Consider the following 10661-nt stretch of genomic DNA (forward strand, 5'->3'; position numbering starts at 1 on the left):
CTAATACAAAATCCTTATTGATTACTAAGTTTATTTTTATATACCATTTTTGGTATGTTATTTGATTCAATATGTTTAAGTATTCAGGAAGATCATTTGATTCCTGAGTTTCTGGAAAAGATATCTGAGTCTCTTTTTTTGCATTTTCTAGGCTAGATATTCTAACCTTGAATTCCTTATTTTCATGTTTTAACATAGATATTTCTATTTTTAATTGGTTTATCTCATATTTCAAGTCTTGTAAGGAAGCAGGTTTTTCTTTTATTCTAGAATGATTAAATCTATTCATTACTTCCTGAAATTGATATCCTTTATTGGGTAATATCAACTTTGATGATTCCCTGTTGTTTGGGTTCTTCTCTATTAAAAATTCTAGTAGCTGTCTTTTAACATTATGATCAGTAACCTGATCTATGATCTTTAATATTTCCTCCTGACTATTTGTCAGTACATTTAATGATTTCATTCCCACCAAAGATTTCCAATAATCTTTATTATATTGAACTATATTACATTGACATTCTTTTCCTGATCTTATTTGTTCTTCTGCTGATGAAGATATAACTTCATTGATCTCATCTTCCGATGAACTTGAATAGTTACTATCTTCTTCTGAAGATGAATTTATCATAAGTTTCATTAACTGATTTTTCAGATTTTCATCTACTTCTAAGGAATCAATTTTCCTTCTCATTGAACATCGATTAGCATAATGTCCAAATCTACCACACCTATAACATTTAGGATCTTCTTTAATAATCCTTTTTTTCTTCTTTTTCTTAACAGCCTGTTTTTCTTGCTGTTGTTGCTTTTTCTTAAAGTATCTTCTTTGTTTATATGCTTTATACTCTTTACGAGGTGTTTTGTGTACATATTTTTTGTACTTTCTTTTCTTTTTCTTAGATCCTTCTGGTTTTTCTTGCATGTCATATGCAAACTGGTGACAGAAATCACCTAATTGGTGTTTTTCTGTTTGTGATTGTTTTTTAATTTGTTTTTTAAGCTTTAGATCATTGCATATATTTAAACCTTCTTGAACACATACTCCTATGATTTGTCCATAAGTGTAGTGGTCATAGTTGATGTTTATTCCACCTTGTTTATCTCTTAAAGTCTTTTTGACTCTTGCAGCAAATAAATATGGTAATCCATCTATAAATTTAGATTTCCATAATTCAGTATTAGGATCACCTACTTGGAATACTCTAGTCATAAAGGTATCTTTATACCATCTAAAATGTGTTAAAGTTGGACATTTTAGGTTAAGTAATAGAGTTCTCATTGAATCTCCATCTTTTAATTCTAATCCTACAAAGTGTTGGATTATCGTAACACACAGTGTATATACTGCATCTTGTTCAGTGTCTATTCCTGGAGTGCCACTGCTAGTTGGCCTATCTGGCTCTACTTTTATAGTTTTTATATGTCCCAAAATTTCATTCTTTTGGTTTTCATTTAAATATCCCTGCCACCATCCTTTTAACTGACCTATAAACCCTGCTATTATAAATTTAACAATTTCATGATCAGTGTTTCCATTTTGCTGGCAGATTGTTGAATACATCATTATTCTATGTATTACATCTAAGATTTGTTTATCAGACATTCCATCTATGTTCCATTCATAGATGTGTTTTCCAGAATAAGAATTCTGATATGGTTCTCTTTCTTCATGTAGTACATCTAATGGAGAAGGCCTTTTATAGTAATATTTTTCTAGTGGTCTAGGCTCATACTTAATAGGATTAACATTTAATTCATTCATTTGTTCTTCAAATTTTTCTAAGCCTAGAATATTTTCTTCTGATAATTCTTCATCTGAATTTATTTGAAGATTTTGTTCAATCATAGTGCATAAGTCTTCCGAACTACTTTCATTTGTCTGTTCGCTATCAGGGTTAGTCCTAGAATTTCTATTGACTACTCCTATGTGAAATCCTTTTAGTCTTTCTTCAAGGACTTTGATAAATTCTGCATTTGGTTTTTGTAATTTAAAGTTTTTTACTTCTGGTGGAGGCTGAATAACCGGAGTCATTGGTTCCTTATTTTTCTCAGGGTTTTCCTTTAATTTTTTTAGAATCTGGATGTCTCTTTCCATATTCTTTTGTATTTCATTTAATTTTTTCTCTAGCTGTAATAATTCTGTTCCTATGCAATGTAAGTATGCATTTGTATAATTTTGTGCTCTAATAAGAGTATTTAATTCTCTTATTGTAACATGTGAATGTTCCATCTTACTTAAGTTGGAATAAGCCATTGCTTCAGTTGATTGAAGTTTTAACATTTGTTGTGGAGGAAAAGGTGAATTTATTATTTCATCCTGTATAGTTGTCCATGTTTTCTGGAGAACCGCGATTTCTTGGTTTTTCTCATTTGCATAAAATTTTAAAAACCAAGGGGTAAAATATTCTATCTTTTGATAGTATTCTAATTCCTCATAATATTTATTTTTGTAATATACTAATTCTAATGGAGAAAATTTTCCCAAATACCATACTCTAAATAGTTTATTCCTTTCTGACTGAAACTCTTCATTGAGTTTTCTTCTTATATAACTTCCTTGGGTGTAATCCATTAAATATGAAAACTCATTTCTGATCGAGTAGGAGATTCCTTACTCTTATAAATTCCATAGGGAATATTATTTTTACTTATATTTATTTCTTCTACAACATTTGTCTCATTGTTTCTAGTTCTGGAAGTAGAAGGCCTTGTATCTAGACTTCTACTTGACATTGACCTGCCAATTTCAGGAATTTTGAAATCAAGGACATCTATAATTGCAAAATAATTGGACATTATGTTATAGGTGTGGTAGATTTGGACATTAAAGAAGAAGATAGATGGAATATGGCGAACTGCTACACTATCCTGATTGTGGTAAAGGTACTAGTATAAAACTATGAAGAAGCATTTCAAACGATGTTATAAAATTGTTTCTCAATTAAGTGATGTTAAAATGAACTATGTAGTGCATGTAAGTCATTCAGAAAGCTAGGGTTTGATGATTGTAAAACCATCAACATTATTCCATTACAATTTTTTTTCTAACAATGACAATATGTTAAAATTTAATCCTACTTGCTACATTCTTGGATATTAAGTTATATACCTAAAGAAAACCCTTAAAATGGATTTGAGCAAGGACCAAAAAGCAAAACTTCTAGTAGAAGCATGGTTTGCCAAATAGAAAAACATCAAATCATGATCTATGAATTTTCTTACAAACATAAAAGTTATAATGTATGAATTTTCTTCCAAAAATAAATAATTACTAATCTAGAGTTAGTGCATATGAGTACAGCTGAAAATACAACACAATATTGGGTAAAGGGTTCAAACCATCTTTGGAGAATATATTGGCAACTTTTGTATAGGCAATTGAGGCATGGTGAGCAAGTGCAGTGTGTGGGCACAAGAGGTACAGCCAACAGGAAGCACCATGCTGAAGGCATCCAAATTGCTGAAAGGTTCTTGATCCATTAATTAATTAGTTCTTATCTCCATTGGAGTTAAAAAGGATGAGATTGTAATCAAAGCCTTTATACTATTGTGAGGAACAACACCAAGTCAGATTCAGCACGAAGCTTTATCCCCTTAATAAATTAAATAAGGAATGAGCTTGCATATAACAAGATCCCAAAAATTAAGCATAATGAATTAAATCTTTTCTTGGATGTTAATTAAGGTTATTTGGAACTTAATAAACATAGAGTTAACTTCCTTGGGTCCCACACAGGATTTTTTCTAGAAAGATTTAATTTAACAAAATTAGAATTTATATATTAGTAGCATATGAGTTCTTTACTACATGCAATGAATGGCTTGAATCTAATTAAGTCAATCCTTTCACTTGGACAGTTCTTCTTTCTGAGAACCCTTTTATTTTGATGTTGAAAAGATAATTCATGTCAAAGTTTTTAATAGAGTAAGTTCATATAAAAGTTAAATTTGAAATTCAAACTTTAAAAAAATCTATTTTGTTATAATTTTAGGTTATATTTTTTAGTATTTTCTTGATTTTCCCTAAAGACTTTGGATTTTTTCCTTTTTTTCAATTTAAGTATTAAATTTTTTTTTTTGAATGAGCCTCATATAGAAAATTGATAAATTATTTTATAATAAAGAAAGTAATTCTTACAAGGTCATCATGCAAACATTCAAACAGAACAAATTACCTCCAGATACACATTATAGTACCTATTTCCTTTCAAGTTAGGACCATAAGTACGTAACCTCTTTAAAGCTACCAAAATACCAAATACATACATACATACATACGTACGTACGTACATACATGCATACATATATATAGAATGTACATTTAGTTGTATATACGAAAGAAAAAGCAATTACTACTTGATCAGCTGGCAAACTATCACCAAAATAAATTGCTATTTAGCTACTAATGAGACAATCTCATTGGTATAGCATTTGCTTTAGGTATAAATGTAAATCCTAACAGTATTATTAGCTTCAAGAACACTTGGATTATTATAAACAAAGTGATTAAACCAAGTGTTCAAACTCATTAGAGATATTATCTCCAGGATAAAAAAGATGTGATAATCAATATTGAATTGGAAGCTAAATCATGAATATTCAAGTTCTAAATAAATTAACCAAGAATAAATGTAGAATTTATAAGTAATCAATATAAAAAGAATAATGCATTCAGCCCCAATATATGAAATTCCATTACCTCCTATGTGAAATGTTTATAATCACTTATTCCACCTTGTCACAAACATCCTGGTAACTCGTGCTCACACTGCTAACATGGCATTGCCAATGGGCCTTCTTGGGTGGCCAACAGGCTTTGATCATTTGGCTTCTTCTAGAAAAACAACATTCAGATGATCAAGCTAGATGTGTCTCCTCCCATTTGAGCCTAAACTAAGTAATAACTCTATGAGTGGAGGTATATCCGCCTTCAAGGTTGGCAGCTTTCGTCAAAATATGTACGACCTATAGTACTTTGGTTCTTTAAGCCAATTTTTAGAGAGAAACTGAAACATAATTTCATTAATGGTTTATAATAAAGGATACAAAATCCAGCATTCGCGAATCTTACTGATGATGTGCCCTAAGGTTGTCAGGGTTTGCATGTCCAGTGTAAAAATTACCCTCCATGATTTTTGAGCTCGATTAGTCACATGAGTTCTTCTCACTTTGCGGTTTTGTTCTTTCATGAAGCTAATTCTTCAACCTGGACCGTCTGATTGCAAGTAGATGAGCTAGATCTCCCAGTAAAGAGTCCTCTAGATATAGCGGCGATCGCCCTAGCAAGTGGTAGATCCTCATCCCGCCTTTCAGAGGTTCACTTTTTTTATCAACATCCCTCTAATCGTCCATGTATCTATCGAGGTACCCTTGTTGGATGAGGGCCTCAATCTTCTCTGTATGCACTCCTTAGTGTCATGCATGTGATCTTTGGGCAACCAATAGTATCTGCGTGTCCCTCTTCTTAACAGGAGTCTTCATGTGATCGTCCGAGGTCCTATTAGGACCTAAGCTCTTGGAAAATTAAGAGAGGTGTACCCCTCGAACATCTGAGGTGGACTCTAGGGTCATATAGCACTTCTTTCTTCTTGGCTACACTTTATTCTCAACTCATCTTTTCCCTTGCAGCTATTGCGCTTCTTGCTGCTTTTTATACTACCTCTTTCTGAGAAACTACGGATTCCTCAACATGGGCATATTTATCCGCCTAAGATAGAATCTCAACCAAGTCCTTGGAGGTCACTTCTTTAGTGAAAAGCTGAAGCATGAGCTATTTTGCTCATTCATCACTACGGCTATCATGATGGAGTGATCTAACTCATGCACCTCTAGTGACTCGCTATTAAATGTATTAATAAAGTTTCGAAGGGACTCACTTTTTCTTTGCTTGATAGTGAATAGGTTGGTTGAGATCTTCCTCTGCCTTCTATTGCAGATGAAGTGGTTGATGAATTGGCGGCTGAACTGGTCGAAGGAGCAGATCAAGTCTGGTCGAAGGCTTGAATACTAGAGCCAAGGAACCTTCCTGAGAGTAGTTGAGAAACTCCAACACATCACGACATCATTAGCTTCTTGCAGCAACATGAGGGCTTTGAAGCTCTTGAGATAGTTTATTGGATATGTGGCACCATCATAGTGCTCGAACTACGATACCTTGAACCTCTTCAACAAGGCTTCTTGATGATCTCTTTGGTGAAGGAGGGCTTGCTCATCTCCAAATTATGTTTAGCTTTAGCCTTCCATCCTTGTAGGGCCCTGATTTCATAGTACTCGATCTTGTGATCGAGGTTGGCCCCTTTTAGAGACTTTTTTTGACAATGCGAAGAAGAGTTACTAGACTTGAAACTTCTTTTAGGGGGGAGAACTAGAGTGATTGCACCTTCGACCCTATCAGGTCTCTCAGGGTAAAGATAGCTACTACCTTACACTAGGCGGTCTTGGTAGTTTGGCTGGCTAGCAAGGAGATTAACGACTTGTTGTTGTAGTTTCTCTATCATGGTCTAAAAGCTTTTACCTATTGGACAAGCAAGTTGAGCTGCTCGGAGTTGATAGCTTCTAAGACCGATGGAGGGGGTTGAGATCTCAGGGAGCCTTGCAATGAGCCATTAGACTCTGGTTGAGAGGCTCTTTAAAGGTTATTCCTTCTGAACTTCATGGCTTCTCTTCTTTCTTCCCATAGATGGTGCTAATCTGTTACCACCAATCCTCAAGTCGATTATATGGGCCACTTCCATGGATCAGCAAGGCAATAAATAAGATTAGAGAGCTCGTTGGATCGGCTCCAGCAAAGCCATGCGATGCTTAAGTGATCAAAGAGGGCTTCTTGGTGGGAGATAAGGAACAAGAATATAGAGAGAATAAGCAGCAATGGTTGTAATAATGCGAGTATTAGGAATTCAGTAGTTGTAGATCGATTACCTTTCACGGAGGGTATCATGGACTATTTATAGTCGCAGGGTCCTGAATCTTCTGTGAATCATATCCTAACATCTTCGAGTTGTTCTATAACTACCTAAAGATTCGGCATAACCATTAAGGCGAACAAAAATCATATGGGGCGCGTACCATACTAGATCGTATGGTACGCGCCCCTATTTCGGCCACGTCCAAGAGATGGGGTGACGGGATTCGGGAGGTGAGGTTAGTTAATATCAAGAATCATTAATATATCTGGAGGTGAAGTTAGTAGGTGAGTTAGTTAACCCCATATCCCGCCATATGGGGTCGACGCTTGGGGCCACTAGCTGTCATTTTTTATTCCTTAACGGGAGTCCACCTTGAGAAAAATAAATATATCACCGTATCCTCTTTCTTCCTCCGTATCAAGACCAGAGACTATTCATATCCTCTTTCTTCTTCATCAAGCTTCCCCTTCTATCCAATTCTTCATCAAGCCATCTCTCCAAACCATCTCTCCCATCCTTCTCTCCTCGAGTTCCTTTCTCCTCCAAATTTCTCTCTTTTTTAAGATCTTTGTATCTAAGAGTTCATGAAATCTGAGGAATGGTATGTATATAATTTTTTATGTTAGAAAAAAGTAAAAAGTTTTTTTTATCATTTTGTTAATTTTTTTCTCTTTTTTTCATAAATTATGCTAGAAAAAAGTTGGAAAAGTACTCAAGAGATGAGATTTCAAGTTCTAGTACAAGTCCCATTCGGGATACCGAGCTCTCCTCGCCAAAAGCTATGGTATTAGTTAAAATTAATTTCTATGTTTCATCTCTTATTTCCAATGCTAAATTATATTACTTTATATATGCCGATATCCGCATATTACGTTGTACTTATGCTAGTACATACAACATATTCAAATAATACATACTTATACCTAGTTGAAATAATATAATAAGAGTAACTGCATGCATAATTTTTCTGATATAGATATAATATCAGTTAAGTTCACTATAATTATTGATGTACTACTTTTGGATGCATTACCATAGTTATTTTTTATCTTGAAGAACATGACATATTATTTTTTTCTGTATTATTTGATGTTGATAGATATCTATTCAAGACGAAAGTTCATTGCAAAAGATAGTTGTTGGTTCAGATTCAAACCCAAAAGTTGGTATGTTGTTTACTTCAGAAGAAGAAGCATATGAATTTTATAACTCATATGCGAAGAGAGTTGGTTTTAGTGTTCGCAAGGGTCACCGTAGGATCAGAAAGAATGGAAGCATACAGAGTAGAACATTTTTGTGCAATAAAGAAGGCACTCGTGGTTCTCATCCTACACATATAACTAAGAAACCACGAGCGATCGAGAGAACTAATTGCATGGCTCGTGTTGAATTCAAAATTGATCGTAAAAATTCATGAGTTGTGAGTAAAATTATCATTGATCATAATCATCCTCTAGCAAGTCCTGACAAGGCATATATGTTAAGGTCGCATCGCAAACTACTTTCTGTTCATATGATGGTTATTGATCAGATGGAAAAAGCTGGAGTGAATCCTTCACAAGCTTACAATTTTTTTGCCGCAGGATCCCAAGGTGTTGAACATGTCGACTTTACAAGAGTTGATTACTCTAACTATTTGCGTACAAAGAGAGCTAGACAACTTAACGTTGGAGATGCACAAATTCTCTTGGATTATTTGAAGAGTTGGCAGTCAGAAGATTTTTTCATTTTATTATGCTATACAGGTCGATGAAATAGGGCAATTGGCTAATTTCTTTTGGGCCGATGGGAGATCAATTATGGACTATGCATATTTTGGGGATGTGGTTTCATTTGATACTACTTTTAAGACAAATAAATATGAAATGCCCTTTGCTACACTTCTTGGTATTAATTATCATAAGCAAACGATTGTGTTTGGGGCAGCTTTATTATTTGATGAAACAATTGATTTATTTGTTTGGTTGTTTAGAACGTTTTTAGCTACCATGTCAGGAAAACAACCAAAAACAGTCTTCACAGATCAATGTGCCGTCATGTCTAGGGCGATCAAAATAGCCCTACCCAATACATGCCACCGTCTATGTTTATGGAATATATTTCAAAATGCTGCAAAAAATCTTTCTCACATATATTCTAATCATCCTGGATTTCAAGTCGAGTTCAAAGCTTGCATATATGAATGCCGCACTGTGGAGTATTTTCAATCACAATAGAAAAGCTTAGTTGAAAAATATAAACTCGAGGAAAATCGATGGATGAATGAATTTATGAATTACGTGAGAAATGGGCTTCAGTATATCGTCGAGAATCCTTTTGTGCTGATATGACAACGACACAACGAAGTGAGAGTATGAATGGTCATTTCAAAAGCTTCTTTTGCAAAAAATTATCTCTTTCAATGTTTATAGAAAGGTATCAGAAAGCAGTAGGTCTATTTTGAGAGAAGGAATTGTATGAAGATTTTAAATCAAGACAAACAAAACCAGTTGTTTATGTCCGTGGACTGCCTATGTTAATTGAAGCTGCTGAAAAATATACAAGACATGTTTATAGTGATTTCGAAGAGGAGTTCAAGAGCCAACTTGCATGTCTTTGTGAATGTACAGGATGTGAGGATGGCAAATACACTTATAAGATTACTCCATCAGATGGTTGTTATCCTGGTTCTGTTGAATTTAATTCGCTTGATATCTCAGTTAAATGTAGCTGTTTAAAATTTGAGAGTATGGGTATTTTATGTTTGCATGCACTGAAGGTTCTTCATCATAATAATATTCTTCATTTGCCATCTAAATATATACTAAAACGATGGACTAAGTATGCAAAAGATGGAGCATTCTCAAACAGTCATCAACCAGGGGTCCATTCAAATGGCAAGGAAACATTGGCTTCTTATTATACCAGAGTATGTCAAAAGGCAATCGTTGTTGCAGTCAAAGGTGCTATTTCAAGTGATATTTTAAATATCGTAGAAAATGGACTTGATAAATTGACTACGGAGGTCGAAGGGATGCTACATCAAATGAATATAAATAATGTTGACAATGGAAAAGGAAAGAATGTTGTATCAGAAATATGTAATATGGAGATACCTAGCAATCATATAACAATGAAGCCCCCACCTGTTAAGAAAGGTCCAACCACTAAAAGGATGAAGAGTGCACTTGAGAAAAGAAGGAAAAAGAATAGAGAAGCTATATCGAAAAAAGATACAAGTAAGTGATGCTAATTGATAATCTATGAATTATAATACTCAATATGTTAATTGAATATTATAACTTGTTGTATGTGACAATTTCTTATTAACATCTATGTGCTAGGAGGATCTTGTTGCCCAGATAGACAACCCAAGAGGGGGGGTGAATTGGGTTTTAAAATAATTATTGCAATTAAAAGCTTTGTGAGTAACTAATTAAAACTTTTTGCTAGTGGATTAATTAGTTGCTATATGCAGTGGATGAAGGGAAAGTAAGAGACAATGGAGCAATCACAAACACAAGCAATTTTATAGTAGTTCGGAGCTAACCCTTGCTCCTACGTCCACTCCCCAAGCCTCAGTTGGGAATTCACTATAATCCCTCGGATTATAGCCAGTTGTTTTACAAGTTCACAACCCAACTTGTTGTTTTACGAGATCACAACGAACTCGGTCGGTTTTCACAGGCTCACCGACTAGAACCACCCGATTGTTTTTCCGGGATCACAATCAAACCCTTACACCGTTGGTTTTAATCTTGGCTCACCAACAAA

General features: G+C 34.3%; 1 pseudogene; it reads left to right on the top strand.

Moving 5' to 3' along the window:
* The first annotated feature begins 7960 nt into the window (after nucleotides 1–7960).
* Nucleotides 7961–10134, top strand: LOC148714270 (protein FAR1-RELATED SEQUENCE 5-like; annotated as a pseudogene).
* Nucleotides 10135–10661: the final 527 nt, after the last annotated feature.

Source organism: Phoenix dactylifera, chromosome 3 (genome assembly GCF_051530095.1).
Source record: "Phoenix dactylifera cultivar Ajwa chromosome 3, Ajwa_hap1_PhDact_Kaust_v1.1, whole genome shotgun sequence".
NCBI classification, from domain to species: Eukaryota; Viridiplantae; Streptophyta; class Magnoliopsida; order Arecales; family Arecaceae; genus Phoenix; species Phoenix dactylifera.